General features: G+C 41.2%; 1 protein-coding gene across 2 annotated transcripts in view; it reads right to left on the bottom strand.

The window, feature by feature from the left end:
- SLC8A1 (solute carrier family 8 member A1) overlaps positions 1-21,868 on the bottom strand; it is a 325,838-nt gene that overhangs the window by 88,401 nt on the left and 215,569 nt on the right. The window lies entirely within an intron of this gene.

The raw sequence follows: 21,868 nt of genomic DNA, 5'->3' as shown, positions 1-21,868 counted from the left end.
GATCTCTCGGCACTCAGTTCTTTGAGCTTGTAGAGGCACTGCACAGCTCTCTGGAAAGCCAATTGAAGAAAAAATGTAAAAGGGGTTCAACTAGGATCTGTTTTAGGTCTCATGACATGATTACTCATTAAGTTTCCTGATGGAAGGCATTATTTTTTAAGTTCTGTAGAAATTCACTTAATAAATACAGAAATTGGCTGCTAATATAATGGAAAATGGTTCAATTTTAAGACTCCCAAAATTAACATGATCCCATTTCAAAGTGGAGTTAAAAATATTTCCATATTTTTCAGTCATCAGATTGAAGGTATGTGATGAGGCCTGCTTGGAATCCTGGAAAACAGAGGAATTAAATAATATAATATGCATTATACAGCTCTACTTGCTGTGGTGGAAAAGGAAGCCACTCACTCTGAGACCCCTGTTTGCATTAATGTTGGCTCACTGGTTTGCTTAGGATGGGGCTTAGGGTACAGGGCCATATCTCCTGAAGTAGGACTCCTCTAGACCAACACGTGATGCTCTTAATGCATCACAGTCAGACTACAGAGAATAGGCCTCCACAAGGATTCTAAGTAGAGCCTGTCAGTACTATACCACAAGTGATCTAAACACTGGCGGCCAGTAGGATTTATTTTCCAATGGATGGAGTCTACTCCAGAATAATGATTAGACGACAAAGGAAGGCTTTAATGATTATGTAAAATTGTTCAAGGTGCAAATCCTTCTTTGTATTGCCCAGACCATATGAATTAGGATTCTGGAAGCAAGCAGAGCAAATTCTCCTATACTACTTGCCAGGAAACTATGTCCTCAAAATTCCTCTCCTTATTTAGAAAACCACAACTACAAAAATTCAGCTTCAAAGTTTGTGCATTTTGATACATGTTGATGATTCTACCTGGTAATTGATCACTTGGAAATTGACAGGACTTACATTAGGCTCTTGTTCTCAGTTCCAGTCTTAACAGGGGAACAAGGAGACGCATAAAGCATTACTCATCAGTGGCCGTATTTGGCAAAGGCAGGTCTCTCCCCCCTACTGTTATCATTCATCCTGATAGAGCCGTGACACAGACCAGATGTCATTTCAATGTTAAAATTACATTGTTTTCATAACAAAGTCAGCTTACATCACTCTTAAATAGATCACACTAAGGTTCTTCTGTATACTGTCATGGAGAGAGTGAGCTAGATCTTTCCAGAGGACTTGCCAAGCACAAACTATAGGAGAAGTTAAGATTTTCTCAGGGCACTCACCAGCTGGCTCACAGCCTATATATCTCCATATCTCTCTGCAGCATACTTCAAGTCATTGCAATATAGAATGCCCTTTCTACTGATTTCTTTGATTCCTGGAGGAAATGACAGGTACTTGTTCTTGTGGGAGGTAGAAGGCCAAAGATGTCATTGGCTGGAGCTCTTTTCTTGCCTGTTTTCCTTGCCCTTTCTTCTGAAGCCCTAGTGACTTTGAATTAATTTACAGTCCACTGTGTAACAGTATCATGTGCATTACTTTTCCCATTGGACAGTGGGAACTTGGAAGATAACAATTTCGAACCCAAGGTCAGAATCCATATGGACTCAGCCCATGGCAGCCATGATTTTGGAAGCTTAGTTCCTCCTCTCTCCCTTATCTCTGTTATAGCCCCACTTGCCTTATCACCTCTGTGGCACTGATGATATGTTCGGGGAACAAGGGCTGCAGGCACTAACAAAAAATCATCCTCAGGGGACTCTCATGGTAAAATGCCAAATGAGGACATCCTGTGCTGACCGAGTCCCTGAAACGCTTCAAACTATTGCGATGAACCTAAAGAAAGAACGTTTTCCTTTTAGTTTTGGAGATTTTGCCCTTAATTGACCTCACGCATCTAACTATTCACAATAGACATTTTTATATGAAAGGTCATACTGGAAAAAAAATACAATCCACTTAGATACCTGCATATGATTATGCAGATAGATCATCTGCCAATGATTATGAGCAGGATTGGTAAAACAGGCTAATATGTTGAATATTCTAGGGAATGCTAACATGTCTTTAGTTCCTCACCATACTCCCTTCTCTTGTTTTATTTTCTCCCCCCAGGTTTTTTTTTTTTGCCTTTTAAGAAAATAAAAAAACTCAAAGGTAGAGTGTAAATTACCAGATGAAAATACCCAGAAATATTCTATCCTTGAATGGGGACCCTAATCCCTCAAAAAAAAGGTGAAAAATTATTCATAAATAATATACTTCTCCTTGAAGATTGCTAAGAGATATAAGATAAACGCCACCATTGTTTCTCATGGGTCTTAGTGAAATTTTGTGGTTTTCTGTTTCTCAGTTCCTTTTGACTTAGTTAAGGTATGACAGCTTGGGATCTAATCGGTGTTTCCTATTTATTCAATGCCCTTTAACTCTATAATCAAAACAAAATTAAATTTACTGACTTTTTTTTTCTTTGCTGTATATTTGAGATTATCTATCCCCCAAACCAGAGCTTTTAAGGCAAGTATTTTATTTTGAGGAGAAATGACCATGAAGCTTGATCTAGGTGATCAACCTCAGTAAAGTCATCCCTTGCTGAGAAGCACTGCCGTTGCCTGAAGGCACATCTCCACTTTCCCTGAACGACTACATGATATTTGACTGAGGTCTGGCTCTGAATATTCAAACATAGAGGGTCCTGCATACTCTGGTTTGGAGAAACTTATGCTGATATGGATCATGTAGACCAAAGGGCTATGCGATCTGGAACATGTTTGGTCATAAGAAATGCTGAACATTTTATGATTAAGTGTGTGTGTACATGTGCGCCTGTGTGCGTGTGCACACGCATGCCCCAGACTTTTTTCTGCTCTATTCTCTTTACAGGATGGGTTTCCAGAAATTAGATCAGCAGCATGCAAAGAGCAAGGGATAAAGATGAAGCCAATGTTGTTAACTCAGTGTAGTCGGGTGAACCGGTAAAAGTGTCAGAATTCTCATCAGGATCTGACTGTATTTACTTTTTGATTCCATTGCCCCCACCTTCATCCATGCCTTTGTAATGTCCAAAGCCTATTCAGTCTTTTAAGATAAAGCTATAAGGCCACCTCCTCCACAAAGCCATCCGTGCTTCATCATTTAGAATTCCCTCTTTTCTGAATTTACTGTCACAGTTATTTTGTAAATTCACATGGAATGTGTCACTTTCTGATTTGCAAGGTGATTGTGTTCCTGCCTGATCACGAATACTGGGCTAGAAACACTTCGAGAACAAAATCTCTCGCTACTTCAACTTTGTATTTCTGAGAAGGGAAAACAGTCAGAAGTATTTATTGAATCAGAATATATGACTATAGCCATCCATATGTATTTTTTCTTCTACGCTAATACCATTCCCCACCCCCACACCCTCACCATGCCATTCTAAAACAAAAACCAAAACAAAACATTTACAAAAAGCCCTGAGGCTCACAACTTAACGGTAGCAAGGTCAGGAGTACCACCGGAGCAAACTGTGGACACCCACACAAGCAGGGAGAAGCTCACCTGACAGAGTCATTGGAGTCATGGCTCTGGGCAACCAATATGTCACTTCATTAAAAAGTCACTGTTCGTGAATTGCAATTACCATTTGGTTTGAAAGCATATGTTCATGACTAAGAAATTGTCTCTAGGCCCAGAGAAAGGATCTTGCTGGCTTTTCTAGAGGAAGTGAATGCCAACCAGAATGGCATCTATGTAAGCAACATTAGGCATGCTTTAAAAAGTGCCCCCGTGATGAGCCATGAGAACTGACTTGCTATGTGAAAGAACTCAGTGACTCTACCCCCATGCTACGCTCCGTGCCCACTCAGACAATAAGTTGGGATGGCTGTTTTATGCTAACTCTTCACATTCAATAAAACAAAGGGAAAGCTTTAGGCAGCCTTCCCTTCTTCTCAGTAATTGACGTTATTAGCGTGCTTTGCTCGGGCCCCCCCTTAAGCATGTTTATTTGCAACTCCTTCCAAATGTCACTTATTAGAAATTCCGCCTTCCTGATCCTGGAGGTAACAAACCTGGACACGCAGCTTTCAACAGCAAATGGAAAGAGGCTCAGTGTGTATCCAGAGATAAGCAAATTAAAGGGCATAAAAGACTGGGGCAGTTTACAGCTAAAGAGCATCAGTGTAATGTATGTAGAAATCACGCACTCTATTGCCTCATAACATTGCACTCCTACTGGCTCTTTCCCTTTACCCAGTGTGGTTGCCAGCAAAACCTAAACACGAAGTGTTCCACAGCCATGAACTAGTCCCAAATCACTGGACTGAAAAAATGCCATTCTGTAGTATGCCTACTGCTAAAGCTTCCATTAGTTGCCCAAGAGAGTGGCAAGAATAGCTCAGAGTAAGTCTTAGCCAAAAATACGTAATGACAGCATATGGAGAAAACCAAAAGAATTATAAATGGAAAAAGATTAACAAATTCAGTGCTGCTAATGGGGCGGGGGGAGCTTTATGAGTTCTTTATGAGCTTAATGAGTTCTTTCATTCTAACATGGTGAGGGTTAAAAGCAATTTTATAAACCTAGTTTAAGAGAGGAAGGAAAAAGCTGCAGAAAGATCTGTGTGTTCTTTAGATGACATTTGAAACACACTTACATGCTTTTAAAAGCCATTTGTTGCTGTTACCATTCAGGTGGTATGCTTGAATGCTCAGAAAACAGCTTAAATTTGGGATACAGTGTTCTATCCTTAAAGGTTGGTTTAGATCGCTACTTTACAATAATTGGGGAATTATTCCAGGTGTAATAGGTATATAGAAAATTCTAAGGTCTGAAAATTCCCATATAAAGGCATTTTAAATTTGTCATATTTCCCATGATCCTTTAACAAAATCAACTACAGATTTTCCGATTATTTTCCCATCCCGATTAAGGGTAACCACAATAACAACTACGTACTTCAGTGTTTAGCAGAACCGACCACACATTTTTGCCCTTAACTGAAGGGAAAACAACCATATGGACCTTGTTCTTAGCCAGGGCTCCATTAGCTAATTGAATTGACAAAGCCCAAGCAGTGAGAGACCATGGATTAGCCACATGTTAATGATTCCATTCCTTTGGCAGAGCTAATGGTGTCTTGTTTCAGAGCAGCCTAGAGAAGCTTGCCTCATTTTGAACAGGTTAGACAGATCAGCGCAATAGGAGTACCAAAGCGCACCAAATATATCATTGTTTTGAGGAACAAGAAAAGGCAAAGTTAATTGCAATCCCAGACCTTAAATGCCCGATACAGCCAAAATATTATCATTCTAGCATACAATCAATATACAATTTGTGGAGGAGATAGTTTATATTCTTTTTTTCATTCTCGATCTTTGAAATCCAGTATATATTTTATAGTTGCAGCATTTCTCAATGTGGATTGGCCACATTTCAAGTATTGAGTCCTTAACAGCCACATGGATTGGTGGCTAGGATATTGGACAGCGTAGGATTGAATGGTGACATGTGTCACTCCCATGTCTTTCCATTGTTCATACCCATAGTCCTTTTAAGAGTTTTATGCTTCACGTTTATTCCTAAACACGAGCTGGACACAGAGCCATTCATAATGGTAAATTAACCTAAAGATAAAAGAATAACAGCTAGCTTGCTCCCTATTAAGGAAAACTGGATCTCTAATGAAAAACACATAATTTCTTAAGGTCTAAAAAGTACTAGGGGCAGAATATGGCCATTTTGATCCGTTTTGATCCACTTTGAAATAAGTGATCACATAATGCTTCAAGCCCCTTAAGGCATGATGTGAAAGTGTGGGTGTGAATAAGCCTCTTCCAAAATTTTGTAAACTTTCTGCTTCAGTTGTGTTGTGTACAACTAGCCTAGGGGGTATAGTGATCACATTTTCCTATCTGGAAATAGGGAAACACGATCTGACAAAGGAATGAATTGTGCCTGTGTGATTTGTTGACACAAAAATCCTCATCCAGTCATGAGACTAAAATATGTTTAATGGAAAGATTGGACTGGAAAAAACAGAGTTATAGAAAATTCGGTTGTCTTCAGAGAGTTCACCAAACTTAGGAAGAATAAATAACTAAGGTTCTAGTTGGCAACGATAATGGGACCAACGAAAAGATTAGGGCTATGAAGAACCAACAGAGAATCGATTAGATTGCATCCTTACCTAATTTCTGGGACGCCAGTGTGAATAAGCCAGTATTATTACAAATAACCAGAATTTTGAAAAATTGCTGAATTTTATTCCTAAAGTCAGGGTATCTGCCACTTCCCTCAATATCTACTTCTAGAATTAAAGGGTGTCATTTCATCACCTTGGGACATTTATTTTAATCTGTCCTGAATGTAATTATTCCATCAAGCTATTGTCACAAAATCCTATTAACTCAAAGAGTGATTGCATTATTCACTCCTTACTCATTCCTTGATTTCAGTGCCTATTAAATGCAAGTTTCAGGCAGCCAATATGAAGGATAACCTTAAGGGTTCTTACATCTTTTTGATTTTAGGCATTGTTTTCTACCTGGTATTATGAACATTGGTCTCAAAACGAGAATGTGTTAATATTATAGTTCATCATAATGATGCATCTAGGCTTAAGAAATTCAGAGAAGGCCTAATAAAATTTATTAATTTTAATAAGAATTAAAAATAAGGTTCATCAAATGACTGAAATGCTTCCTTTGATTATCCCAAAAGGCAATCATCAAAAGCACCAGATTAGAACCAGTATAATGATGGATTCCTACACAAACAGTGGGATTCTACTTCTTGAATAACCTCTACAGAAATCAGGATTACAGTTTCTTAAACCTGAACATGTGATCCAAGGTAAGACAAAAGAACTTTTTATCTTGATTTGCGAATTTAATTACTCGAAATGACTTTGAACACTTTACAAAATGGATTATATTTATACATTGAACAAATCCACTTCACTAAAAAGATAAAAATAATATGAAATGATTGCTCAAGAAAATATGAAGTAGGAGGTCCCCATATCATAGATGCTGGTTACAAGTTTCTAAATTAGAATATGGAGTCATGACTTCTGGAAAGTTTGGTTTAATCATCTATGTGGTTGGCCCTAGAACATGTCTTAAGTTGGTGAAATGTAACTTCTCTCCCCCTTTTTTAGCATCAGTGGGGTGCTCCTCTTTGGAACTCCCACTAGTTGCATATCCAAAGATATGACCCTAAAATATATCTCTCTTCAAATTCAAAGTATGCTGCAACTCTTTGAAAGTGGCCAGATTGAAGTAACCTTAAGGTTTATGAAGCAGACCTCCTTGATTGCCATATCACTGGAAGGACTTCTCTTTCTATAATTCAAGCTATCCAAAAGAACTACTATAAATGTCTTATGCACCACGAGTACCCACAGCCAAGGAAGAAGAGAACATAGAGGGTGAAAGGAGGGGCAGGAACAAGAAAGGACAGTCGTAGTGTCTAGCTTATAGAAAGAACCCAATGTATGCCTTTACCCAGTGAGTATTGAAGCACTTTCCTAAATTGATCTCTGGGGCCTCTCGCTTTCTAGGTCTAGACCTCTCTCCCTGGTCAAGGTTCCAAAGGCCCACCTCCTCCTTCTTGCAAGAATAGATCTAAATATCATTTACACACACATGACAGGTAACTAGTTAAATCTCTCCTGGGAATCAGTAGGCAATCAATAGGGAGTGAAATTGAAGTCAAGTGAATACTGTGAATGTTAGTTGTTCAGGTACCACTGGGCAGGAAGGAAGGCATGGGGAAGAGATCTTAACACTTTGTTTCAGAGAACATGGCAGTTTGTCTGGGAATGCATCTGGAACCCTTTTATTTTTAATTTAATTAATTAATTAATTAGTTTGTTTTTTAATCCTGGGGTTTGGGTTACTATAGTTGGAAGTAAAATTAAACAGAGGGTAACAGTTTTCTCTTTGGCACATTAATCAATTGCTCTGCTTAGGAGGTCCCTTAAACAGGAAAGAGTGAACAAATTTGGGCACCAGAGGAATCCTCTGGGCCTTAGCAATCACCTCCTCTTACCTGATGGAAAGCGAACAAAAACTGAGCCAGGGGGCAACGATGGTCTTTTTCCCCTTCTCTTCTCATATGCCCATTTAGGCTTAAATGTTCTTTAAAGAATTCAGAACTCTGTGCACTACATGAAGGCTTACTTTTGAGGGGAAAAGAATCAGAGAATGTCAAATTTAGATTTTTTTCTAAATGTTTATTCATTTTTGAAAGACAGAGAGAGACAGAGCACAAGCGGGGGTGGGGCGGAGAGAGAGGGAGACACAGAATCTGAAGCAGGCTCCAAGCTCCGAGCTGTCAGCACAGAGCCCGACGCGGGGCTAGAACCCACAAACCCTGAGATCATGACCTGAGCCGAAGTCAGGCACTCAACCAACTGAGCCACCCAGGCGCCCCCAGAGAATATCAAATTTAGATTGTTCTGTCCAGAGACCAATGATTCCATTTTTCCTTCCCCCACTCATGCCAGATATCATTCATTTATCATTCATTCAGCAATTATTTACACACACCAATTATGTGCCATAGAGACTGTTCTTGGAGCTAGATATAGATTAGTGAAACAAAACAGGAAAAGGTCCTTGCCCTCTCCTTGAGGTAAGACATATGTATACAATATATATATAATAAATAATGTATAGAGTATGTTAGAAGTGCTACGGAAAACATAAAAGGAGAGTTAGGGAGAGGAGTGCTGGGTGGGGGGTGGCGGTTGTAATTTTAAATAGAACGTCAAGGTGGGCCCTATTGAAAATTTTGCACTTGAGACTTCAAGGAAAGGAGAGAGTTATCTATACAGATTGTTTTTTCAGTGGGGGTTAGGGGGAGGCAGTGGTAAGGAAGATCATATGTCCTAGGGAAACACCTGTCTTTTTATGGTTTAAGGAGGTTACTGTGGCTGTGGAAAAAGTGATACAGAGGTAAGAGCAGGATAGGGGAGGAGGGTGGTCGGTGAGGCCAGATCAAGTGGGCCACATAGACTCTTTTTTTTTTAATTTTTTTTTAATGTTTATTTATTTTTGAGAGAGAGAGAGCGAGCACGAGCAGGGGAGAGACAGAGAGAGAAGGCAACACAGAATCTGAAGCAGGATCCAGGCTCTGAGCTATGAGCATGGAGCCTGACATGGGGTTGGAACTCACAAACCGTGAGATCAAGACCTGAGCCGAAGTCGGATGCTTAACCAACTGAGCCACCCAGGTGCCCCGGCCACATAGACTCTTGAAAGGACTTTGGTTCTGAGTGAAATCAGGAACATTGTTTTGAGCAGTCAAGGGATTTAATTTGACTTGAACTTTAATGGATCACTCTGGCAATTTGTTGAGAATAGATCCTTGAAATAAGAATGTAACCAGGAGGCTACTGCAGCTAATGTAGATAATGGTGCCTCTGATGGGAATAGCAACACTTAGGAAGGCAAATTTGTAGCTATAGACACTGGCAGATGGGTTGGTGTGATGGCAGGAATCTGTGGAAAGTCTATTCTGATTGCTTCTCTTTCCTCAGGGAGCTAGGAAGCCAGATCATCAGCTGAGAGTGGGGACAGAGGAGAGGAAGTGCTGGCCCTAAGAGTAAAGAAGAGGCCGGGCTGAAATAGCTGGATAGCGAAGAGGAAATGAAAACTAGGGAAAGACAGCATGACTAGTGGCATCAACAGTGCTTACTGCTCGGTATTGCCTCCGTTCCCACAGGTATCAAAATCTTCCTCTGCCCAGAACCTCCCAGCAGCCCTATTGATCGATCTGAGTTGGCAGATGAGAGAATGTGTATTTCCCAGTTCTGATCTAATCTGACCTACTCCTACGGTAAATTGAAGTGCAGGGAGTGTCTTTTAAACTGCCATCTTTGAGGATCATTTGAATTACCAATTAGCAAGTGCTCTAGTAAGGAAAACAATTAGAATGCCTATCTAAATATCATGCACCACGAGGGCCTGATAACTACGGCTCCTGGGAATTCATGCTATAGGATAAGGGTACCAAGGGCTGCAGCTGAGTGTCTGAAACATGAATCATATTAATGCAGCGGGAATAAGACACCTGCTCAATGGATTTCTAATTAACTCTCAGATCTTTACATTCTGGCTCAAAGTTATATCTTCTGCACATCCTGGCTTTAGTTTTCAAAAGGTTCCAGGGAGATCAGCCAGAGTTTGTCTTTTGAATAGACTGGCATGACTTTTCAACAAGACCCAACAGAATCACATTTGATTTCAAGAAATTGAGGAGATAATTAAGAATGTGCTAGTCACTACTGAATGTAGTTATGTATGCTTGCTTCTGCAATTTAGAAGGGGGAAAAAAGGGTCCATTTAAGTCATCTTAAAAGGGTTCTTGCTATAAAATAAAAGTTAGAGGAGGGGTAAATCTGCATCGCCAATGATTTTCTTGCTTTACCAGTAACTTAGTATTACATAACGAATGCTGAATTATCAAAGCATTTATTGACATTTCTTCACACACACTGGGAATTGGTTTGTGGCCTTCAGAACTCTCCCCTCTTCCTAACTGCTTCTCAAAGTTCTCTCTCTCCTCTCCTTCCCACTCGGTTTACTTCTTGGAAGCCTTGTTGACCTTTACAATCATTTCCTCTCTCTTACCTGATCTTCGTCTGCTCGTAAGTCCATCCCTTTTCTCATGTTCAGCATCTTAGAATGGAAAAGTTTATAAAGCACCATCAACACCACAAAGCCACATGCAATTATGAACAGGTGCCCAGGGCTAGCTCACACATGACAGAGTCCTTGTGGGATTTTATCAAGACTCTCATTTTCAAGAGGGCTATCCCTTTTAGAAAAATCAAGCCATTCTTAAGCGGATCTTTTCTTTGTTTTTCCAGTCCAGAAATAATTGCTATGTCAAGTTCAATAATAAAATGAGTGGCTGCTGTTGACTGAGGACCTACTCTGGGGTGTGGAGCTAGCGAGACTCTCCTAGTCATCTCACAACAGCCTTGTCCCTTTTCATTTTTTTTTCCTGTGGATACTCATTAGATCTGAAAGTCCTACAGATTGGCATCTCTAAAGTAAAGCAGTTTGTCCTATAAAATTTTTTTAATGATGTTAGGACTTTTAAATTCAGTTTGTGACATTTTGTTTGTCATTTTAAGGAGCCAGTGGAACCTCCAGTTGGGTTTTTTTCCAATAGGCAGCCACTAATGTGGACCAGGAGTTTACAACAAAGATACAGATGAGAAAATCATCGATGCTGAGATGCGAGTGATAGGCACAGGTCTAGCAAAAGAAAGAGATCCTCGGAGGCACAAGAAATGGCTGACAGCAGCATCTTGGGAGATTTTCATATTTTGGTAGTGGGAAGAGAAAGACAAGCCATAAAAGGACCCAGTAGGGGCAATGGAAAAAGCTAAGTAGCAGACTTCTGAAAGAGTTAAGGAAGTCGAAGGAATAACTCTTTAAGGTGCTTCAAGTTGTCAGGGCTTTAGAGGTCAGCACTATAGAACTCTTATAGATATGGAACTTAGAAAAAAAAAATCATGGAACTTAGGAAGAAAATCAATCATCCTTAAGAGGGTTAACTCAGCAACATGGTGGGTGAAAAAGACAGGTTCCAAGGGACTAATAATACTCTTATTTCATGGGAGTGGATAGAAACTTGGGGACAAATGGAAGAATGTTACTTTTAGAGTGAAGGGTAGAGTGATTCATGGGTATCACAATAAAAGCCTAAGAAGTGGTACATGAATTGAATAGGGGACTGTATATGATACCATAATTCTATACTTAATAAACGCTCAATAAGCAAAATGTAAAGCAGAAATAAAAGAAGAATGAAATACACAATGCAAAATGATTTAGCCATAAAAAGAGGGTATAATGCTAAGCAAAATAACCCAATCAGAGAAAGACAAATACCATATGATTTCACTCATATGTGGAACTGAAGAAACAACACAAATGACCAAAGGAAAAAAAAAAAAAAAAAAGAGACAAACCAAGAAGCAGACTCTTAACTACAGAGAACAAACTGATGGTTACCAGAGGGGAGGTGGGTAAGGGATGGGTGAAAGAGGTGATGGGGATTCAAGAGCACATTTATCATGATGAGCACTGGGTAATGTATGGAAGTGTTGAATCACTATATTATACACCTGAAACTAATATCCCACTGTATGTGAACTATACTGAAGTTAAAATTTAAAAAAAAACTTGAAAAAAAATAAAAGGAATTTAGAATAAATTCATAATATATTCTCCAGCACATTGCATTTCTCTTCGTTTTTAAAATATATAAATATTTTATGTAATTTAAATAAACAGTGAAGAAGAGGAGGAGGAGAAAAATAAAGAATCTCAATATGGCCCAGAAAAGGGGGCTGAGGAGGGGACATAATTCTTAGGCATCCTAAGGGAGGAGATGTAAGTGATAGTTCCTTTTTCTGGTGACTATCTGATACTTATCATCAAGTGCTAGTCAGATGAGATGCAGTATCTTGAAGGCATCATGAACACCTCAAGAAGGAAGGATAGAGCACTAAAGAGTGAAGGCTTTTGAGCCCCCCTTTTCCCTCCAGGAAACATTAAAATGTTTTCAAATTCTAGGCCAAGTGGCTTAGTTTCAGAGTTCCTCTTATGCAGCCGTGCTGTCTCCTTCCAGCAGCCACATGTCCTACGGATGGATCTATAAATTCGGGACAACAAAGGGAATGTGTAGAGGCCCGGTTGGGGGTGGGCAAGAGAGGTAAGACTAAATCAGGGCCAGCGGCTGCCTACAGGCAACTCAATGGAACACTCACTCATGTCTGATTTGTGGAAGTGACATCATCATTAGCTTCAGATCAATACTGGCCAAAATTGAAGAACTCAACTGTGGTGTGGCAGCTTTAAATCTTTAAAATAGATGACCAAGTTGACTCTTCTCTGTAGCCCCCCTCTTGGACTTCAGAACTGATGGCACATTTTCATTTCTAATTTTCAGCCTCATCCAGTTCCTGGTTGATACTAGCCTGCACAGATGATTTGCTGGGGCAATCACAGAGTGACTCGGGAATAAAACCTGCTGCTTTAGGTTAAAGATGTCTATTCAGAACTGCATTCCTTGCTTTCTCCCCCACCCCATCCTCCTGTGCACGTGGTCTACAGTCCAGGGAAATAAAAGAGCCTTTTCAAGACGAATGTGTTTTACCAGTAGATGGAGTAAATGCTTCCCAGAATCCTGTACCTGCTAGTTAATGGACTAGCGTCTCAAAAAGAGACAAAGCCACCACCAACAACTGATTCTGGAACTTAACGTATAATGGCAGGTGGCGAACGTGATCAATGACATGGATGGCTCTTGCCTGAAATGTTTTGTAAGAGAGGAGACACTTATTCACACATACATATATGAATAATGAATAAATGAATATATGAATAAATATATGGATATATGAATATATATGAATATATGAATAGATAGATGGATAAATGAAGGTAAGCAAGAGGACACAGAGGAAACTTGGAGTACTCACAATCCCTTCATTTCTTCACAATTTTGCCTAAAATGAGCCCAGCATCTGGGGTACGATCCCAAGTGCAATTTTTCCCCCCTTCATCTTAAATGTTTTTCAAAAGGGATCGTTTTACTCTGTGGTTTGGTGAAAGGGCGGGATGGGGGGAAGTCCACTTTGCAGCTGGTACAACACAGAAGAGAGCTGCGTCAACTCTCAAAGGCTGCCAAGCCTTTCTTTTGGCAGAAGCACTGGGGATATTACACTGGGGATAATTTATCACGCTTGCTTTGGATGTTCCAAATTTGCAAGCCGTGGCTAATTTCCAGAGACAGCAGGGCAATAAACTCCACTTTCCTAAGAGAAAAACAGTAACCGCACCACCTTTCAATTAAATGGGCCATGGAAAACGAAGAGCCACCCATGATCATGGATATTCAGAAATCCTCAGAAAGCCTGAGTGTGGCCACTAGTGGTGGGAATAATGACTGTGCACCCGGAGAAGCCTGGCTTCACGGATATTAGGAATTGGCATGTGCATCTGCTTCCACATTTGTCTCTTTCTGTACATTTTCCTGTATGAACACACAGGCACCCATGAACCCTCACGTGTGCAAGACCAAAACACAAGTATTGGATGCTCATGGAGGAATTATAGCCTCTTCTGTTATGCATCAGGTGAAGTTTTCCTCACAGTCTCTGGGATCTCCTTTTCTCTGCTCTTTTCTTAATCTCCTGGTGCCTCCTTGATCATCCAAGGCCCCTTGGAGCAGGAAGCAAACAGCTCCTCCCTCTAGATCAGTGAGCCACACTGGATGGTTGTCCTCAACCCCTCAACGCTTCCTAAATAGGTCTGCGGTCTTTTATGTTTCCTGAGCCAGGTGTTCAGAAACTGTGTATTGTGTTAATGAATCAGTATTTTACAGGGGGTTTCCAGGCCACCATTCAAAGGAACGCAGATGGTGGGCATTTTGAGTGGGTGACTGGGGGGTAAAAAGGATGGATATTTTGGGGGTGAGAATCTCATCCTAAGTGGGAAGCCTACTTTCAGATGGTCCTACTACTTTTGTGGTCCAGGATCATGCCATCTGATTACATTAACATCTCATGTGTTCATTACAGAATCCAGACCAGGACCACACGGTGCCTCTAACTTCAGAGAAAGGGAAGCAACCCCAATAGTGTGAGGTTTACACAACCTTTGACTCAACGGTCAGTTTCTCTCCCCTCTCCAGTTCCTGCAGGGTAGGCTGCCAGCTTAATTTTTGTCTCCTGATTTTTATTTCTATGGATATGTTAATGGTTTTACAGGATCATTTCCTATGGTGCAGAGGAACACCTTGGGCCAGTCTCTGTTTTCAAAGTCAGAAATGCTGTGAAGTCAGGCAGGATCTCGTGAATTCTCTAATACGCTAGAAATATCTTCTAATTTCTTTTTTCGCACTAATCCGTAAAGGTACCTCAACAGTTTCCCTTCTTTGCCCTGCTGAAACATTTATAAAAAAATATCCATCTAGAAAGAGGCCAATAGATGTTAGCTCTTATTATTTTTATCCTATAATTGCTGAAGCTAATCCTATTTCATGGTTTGCAGCCCCCAAACCAATGGATGTTCCCTTTTGTCAGGATCCTAACAAACTTCTCTGCCCTGGTCTGATACCAGCAACTTGTGTTTAGGTGTTTATGGCTGGTGGTAGGTTGACATATATGCCTTCCTAGTGCATGTTATTTCATGACCTGACCTCTTCTTCGAGCTTCAGCTGCTTTCTGACTTCTACTCTGTCCTGTATGGTCTCTCAGATGCCTCTCTTCCAGACCCTGTTGAGGCAGGTAAAGGTCATCTTCTGAGTTCAGAGAATTCTCACTTTTTAGTGAACTGTGATCCCAATCTCCACCCTAGACCACGTACAGGAGCCAAATTAACCACAAGGTCAGGCTTTGCTAAAATTATCCCGTCTGTCAGTCTCCTGGCAATCGACTAGTTTGAAGATTTTAATCACAACATTGACACACACAATGCTAATTTCATACACTTATGTAACTTAACTGATAAGCCCATCTAAGCTTTACCTGCATGGTAAGAGACCTGAGGTTAAAAAGTGAAACATATTAACTAACCATATGCTTAATTTATATTTACCCAACAGCAAGCATTTCTGGAATCTGAAATAAACAAACATGGGGTGAAGGGATTGCGTGAAGGCAGGTCTTCACATCCAGAACCAATATTAAGAGCAAGAGAACAACTAATTTGTCTCAGTGGGGTAGCAAAGGGACACAGCCTTCAGAATGTCGTGGGAGATTATATTTCAACGACTTACAGTTAATTTGAAAACTGACTTAGCTCTGGCCCTATTATTAATGACAGTTTCAATCAGTGACCATTTTGTATCTAAATTTCACTTTATCTGTATTTCTCCTCTCTTCTACCTATTAGGATTCCTGGACTACTTGACTTACATTAAAAATGTTCTATTTTCTGTGGCTAGTTGTGTTTTGCTTTGATAAACTCATTGCAAAGTGTGTGTAATTATTGCATTGCGAACAAGGGAATGGCAATAAATTTAGGCATAGCATTTTTGAATAAAATACAAGCAGCTTGAAAAACTGTTTCTGAATGACAAGAAATTTGGCATGACCAAGTAGGTGAAAAGTACCATTATACATCTTTATGTGTTGAAGTTTATGTCTATAGAGCAAAGGGAGAAAAAAGAGGAAGCATACTGGAGGTATTAGCCTGTGTACTTTTCTGATTTTACGGATGATCACATTTATCTAGGGCCTATAATACTTTATAAAAGATGAAAACATTCTTGTGGGAGGAAAAAACCAATTAACTTCCTTGCTTGCAGAGATGGGTAACCTTGTTTCTTCTATCTTAGATTTCAGTAGGACACCCCCATCTTTGGATGAAAAATGCTGACCGGTGTGTTCTGGGAATCTTGGCTCACCCCGAGGCTAATGAGCACAGTGTCCTGGCTGTGTGCCCAGCTTTTGTGGCAGGGAGTTACCCCCAGTGCTTTTTTTAACTTACACTAAAGTTTTGACTTAGAAAGCAAGATCTGCCAGTGCATCAGAGGAAATAGGGCTTTCCCTCTATAACCATCGACATCAAATTCTATTTCTACCTGCAGCCCTGGAATCAGCCTCTTTGGTCTGATTTAATCGCCATATTCACACCCATCTCTGTTGGCGAAGTTAAAGAGGGAAGAGTGCGGGTAGGACTCTTCTAGTTTGGGGGAACCCAATCTATGTGCCCCTTTCAATGGGGACGCAGGAGAGGGGTTGGGTCGTGGGGATGAGTCCTAAGGAGTGTATATATGCACCGAGGAGGAAAGGCAGAGCATGTGACACAAAGGGCAAGTGCAGAAGAGTAGCTCTCACTTGACCTTGTTAGGCTTCCTGCATGGAATTAAATTTCAGAAACTGGCGAGGCTCGCAAGGAGTAATTACTGTAATTGCCTCACCCCCTGCTGTCAGCACATGGCAAAGTTTGCTGTGGGTAGGACAGCAGGCAGTTCTTTCCGAACATTTCAAAATATTGGTAACATTTTCTTAAATTTCTCACCAACCCACAGAGATGATTTGGAGGCACCCGAACTCTTCTGTCCAAGTCAATGCTCAGAAAGTATCCCAAAGCAGCAGGACTAGAAATGCAGTGACAATGTATGCTTGCATTGATGCTCTCTGATATACAACGCGACCGAAGGGCATTTTTACAAAGGCCCCAAGCACCAAAATTACAAGGTAATTTTTCCCCTTCAACCTTTCATTTAGTAAACTGTTAGCCTAGCTCACGAGTAAAGTCTTCTGAGATCACTTCAGCCTAGAGCCGTGATGTTTTTATTTATTTATTTTTTTAACGTTTAAAAGTAGCCATGAAGGAGTCAAATCAGTATCTTCACTAGTTTTACTGAGTCCATAGGAGAGATGTATTACAATTCAGTTTCCCATCCATGAGATGGCTTGGAAAACGATGCAGCCCAGTACAGCCACCCCTACCCACCCCCGCCCCCCCTCCACCGCCCTCACCGCCCCCCCCCCCCCCCCCCCCCCCCCCGTGGAGAGAGTGATTTTTTTAAAAGTGGTTTATCAAGTCCGGTAAGGCAGAATTTGACTGAAATTGCAAGTAAATAAGATGATTTTTGTCTTGCCTGAGAGAGGTGGATCACTATTTCTTATGTTTCTTTTCCTTTTCTTTTCTTTTCTTTTCTTTTCTTTTCTTTCTTTCTTTCTTTCTTTCTTTCTTTCTTTCTTTCTTTCTTTCTCTTTCTTTCTTTCTTTCTTTCTTTCTTTCTTTCTTTCTTTCTTTCTTTTTTTTTTTTTCATCTCAGGCAAATGAAGCCAAAGTCTCTTGGCTCTTGTTGTACCTTTGAACCTGTGGCCTTACAGCTGGCTAGCAATGAACCTGAAAAAGAATCATCATGGCTATGACTCTATAGGTTTTTCTTTGACGAAAAAGAGGGAATAGGAACAAAGAAGAGGAGAGAGAGAGAGGCAGGGAAAGAGGAAGAGGGGGGAAAACAGTGGAGAGAAGAGGAAATGGAAAGGAAGGGAAGGTCAGAGATGTAGGTTAGAAAGGAGGAGAAAAAACAATTGACGCATCAGGGCTCCCCGGGGAGTGGAACTCTGACAGCTGAGGCATCTCTTATTTGGCTCCTTCACCTGCCTAGAGAGAGAAGAGCGCTGTTTTGAAAGGGGTTCATTAGTGAATCAGGCTCAGGCTTGATGCTTTAGCCATCAGGGTTTGGGTGCTTGTTGCGAGGGCCCTGCTTGGGCACAGGTCTTTGCCCTTTTGCTTTGCCGCTTGCTGGCCAGCTAACCAGCGGATCCAGAGACTGGTTTCATCTCACAGCTCTTCAGTTTTATTTTCCTGACAGTGCAGCACTTCATTAAGAAAAAGGCACTCAGCTATTAATTTCTGCCAACGCTTCGCCTGGCCAATGAAATAGAAGCATGTGCCATTCTGTGTCTATTTTAGGGTAGGGATGTGGGGGAGGTTAAACTCTGCTTGGCTTACAGCTCTCTGCATTCACCTCATTCTTCCCGGTTCTGTCTTCTTTGTTCATCCTTCTCCTGACAGGCTGCCTGATGGTTACAAGAACGGTGCAGAATTGTAACAGGCTCAGAGTGGATGAAGGAGGGAAGGCGATCAGGCGATCTTCTTAATAGTTTAAAACATACATATAACCTTTTCTTAAGAGAATATCTGAATGCTCTGAAGTATTAGTCACTGCTGTTTGAACGTTTTATCTTCCTAGGGGGAAAATTAAAATTCTCCTGTGCCCGCCTTCCATCTTCTCTCTTCCTAGCTTGTAGAAATGACTGGGGGGGGTCGGGAGGGGGTGGGGGAAGACCCATTTGTAACTAGTCTCTGGTGCTGTATTGATCACTACTTTACAATATCTAATGTACGAAATGTTGGCCTCAGGAAAGCAAGCAGCAATTAATGGGTTAAGTATACAAATGATTAAATATCTGTTGGATTCACTTCCATTAAGTAAATATTTTTATCGCGAGAACAACTTTTTTCTCTCATCTGTTGGATTGTCAGTGTATCAGAAGTGAGCATATCCTGGAGGCGCCTGGGTGGTTCAGTCGGTTAAACGTCCAACTTCAGCTCAGGTCATGGTCTCACGGTCTGTGAGTTCGAGCCCCACATCAGGCTATGTGCTGATAGCTCAGAGCCTGGAGCCTGCTTCCGATTCTGTGTCTCCCTCTCTCTCTGCCCCTCCCCTGCTCATGCTCTGTCTGTCTCTGTCTCAAAAATAAATAAAAACAAAAAATTAAAAAAAAAAAGTGAGCATATTCTGATTTACTATAGGAAAGGGGGCGGGGGAGGATGAGCGAGAGATTTGCCTTGTCTTTGTAACCATCAGAGACAAAGCAGGAATGAGCCTTCAAGAACCAGAGCAGGTCTTGCCTAGAAACTACACAGGGGCCACCTAAGTGGGTCCAATGTAGCTCAGCTATACATATGCCCACCACAAAGATATTAAAGGGCCTGAAATTTTCATTTCATCGGGACTCATGTGAAATTTGGCAGGGAAATGACAGCGAAGTGTCTAGTGATATAACCATCCCTTAGCATCATACTATTTTAACCTAACAGAAAAGGTATGGGCTTAGCATGAGATAAAGTGGTCTCCTAGAGTCTGGTTGGAGTCCTGGGGAGGTCAGAAAAGATTGGGATTCTGCTAATGAGAAGTTTCAAGAGGCAGAGGCAGAGAAGCCAAAGAGGTACCTCGCCTCTTTTACAGATATGATGGGAATCAGGCCTTCCTAAAAGCCCCTCGTTAACTTCGCTATTTAGAACTGGAAGATACTAAAAGCTACAACTCTATCCTTTTATGAGAAAGGAAGCAGAATCTCATGGAGGTGTTAAAGAAGTCACAGCTGGAGAATAGGAATATTTTAGTCTGTGCTTGGCACTCCGCTAAGTGGTTTGAGGTGCGCATACCTCATCTAATCCAATGATTACCAGCCATGGCTGCGCATTTTAGTCACCCATGGAAACGAGAAAATACATAGTTGCATATGTGTTCCAACCCACCATCCACTGGACGCTCAGATTTCTTACGCTTTGGGGTAGAGCTAGGTGAGTGTAGTGTTGAGTTTTCTGTTGTTTTTTTTTTTCCTTTCTTTCTTCTTCTTCTTCTTCTTCTTCTTCTTCTTCTTCTTCTTCTTCTTCTTCTTCTTCTTTTTAGCTGCACAAATGATTCTGAGTCACCGCAGGGTTGAAGACTATTTGTGTAATTCTCACAATTTTTGACTCAGGAATATTACTCCGTCTTCTCCAGAAGATGAAAGTGAAGTTCATGTCTTCAGGGGACTAGAACCCAGGTCTATACTTTCTGGTTCCTTAGTTTTTTTCCGTTTAACACAACTTGCCCGGAGGGCTGAAGTCTTGGGTTTAGAGTAGATGAGCGCGGTTCCTCCGAGTGTATTCCTCTTTATCCTCTGAGTGTTCCATGAGAAACCAAGGAATATATTTGCCGGCAGCAGGGTGTATGGAAAAGAGCACAGGGATTTGCACTGCAGTGCTTTTAATGTTGGTTAATTGCGCGACTTATGGGCATGCCACCTTGCTAAGCCTCAGTTGCTCATTTCCATAATGGGAATCAAACAATATCTCAAATTGCATATGAATATGAAATGAGAAAAAAATCTATACAGTAGTGAAGCGAGTGCCTGGAACACAGTAGTAGTGTACGAACAGTTCACAGTACTGAACAAGCAGCAATTCTTTTTGCAATGTTTATGGCTACTAATAGCTTTCTCTTTGCCAGACCATGGCATTTATCCCGTTTTGCAATCCTTTCCCCTTTTCTGTAAACAAAAGAAAGCAGTGACTGGGGAGATGGCACTAGAGGTGGGATAGAGTCAAAGATTCTAATGAATCACGCAGAATCTCTCTCGCACCTCGTGTAAGATGCATAATTTCTATACACGGGGCTTGATGGGAAAATGAGGTTGGAACAGGGGATGTGTCGGGAAGCTGCATTTATACCTATCAAACCCTCTATTTTTTCTCAGATGGAGACGGGTGGGGGGAGGGGATGGTCCCTCCCAGAGATGACACCACTACTTAAGCATCACACTACCTTGGCCTCACTTGGATAAGCACATTTGTCTGGTGTAATCCTAGGAGCTGCTAGACATAGACAGGTACTTCCATCACTTGAACGGTGAGCTTCAGTGTTAGAGCTGCTCTATTTATACTTTGCTCTGCAGGCAATCCTGATGCTTTTACATAAGTGGCAAGCTCCACCACCTTAGCAAACAAATAAGGTGGTAAACAGTACTCTCTTTTCCGTATGGGCGTGTGATGAATTCCCAAGCCAGCTTCACTTCCCATTATTCTGGCCAACTTACCTATTTTAAATCACTTGAGATGACAGTGGGTTTTATTGTTTTCCCCTCTCAAAGTCGGGCCTTGATATGACAGTTAATTTGCAAACACATGGGAGCTGGCTGGGTGACAGGCAGGGCAAGGGATGGCGAATTGGGCTGGTTCAACTCTCGCAACGTAATTGCTCAAACTTAGCCTTGCTGGGTCTATTCAGCACTTCTGTGATTACATAATGTTCCAAGACTCAAGAAGATGAAGGTTTGGAAGCATTGCATACCATGTGTATTTTCTCGGCACTGCAAACTTCTCTGGTTTCAAGGGTCAGCTTTCTGATCCATGCAGAATTGAAACAGAGGCTTGGGAAATCAGAGATTGCATGGGGGAGCCACACACCTGCTCAGGCACAGGAAAGGCCTGGAATGCCAAGGCACTTGAGCATAATCTGGTTTCTGTATACAGACCTGGATCCTTCCTCCACGGATGAGGCAGTTACAGACACTTAGGATTCTGGAAAATACCTGGATGCTCCTACCCTACCCCTTCTACTCTGAGGGCATAGGAGAATCAACA

This window comes from Panthera tigris, chromosome A3, assembly GCF_018350195.1.
Source record: "Panthera tigris isolate Pti1 chromosome A3, P.tigris_Pti1_mat1.1, whole genome shotgun sequence".
Lineage (NCBI taxonomy): Eukaryota > Metazoa > Chordata > Mammalia > Carnivora > Felidae > Panthera > Panthera tigris.
This window is presented reverse-complemented; position numbering and strand designations above follow the sequence as displayed.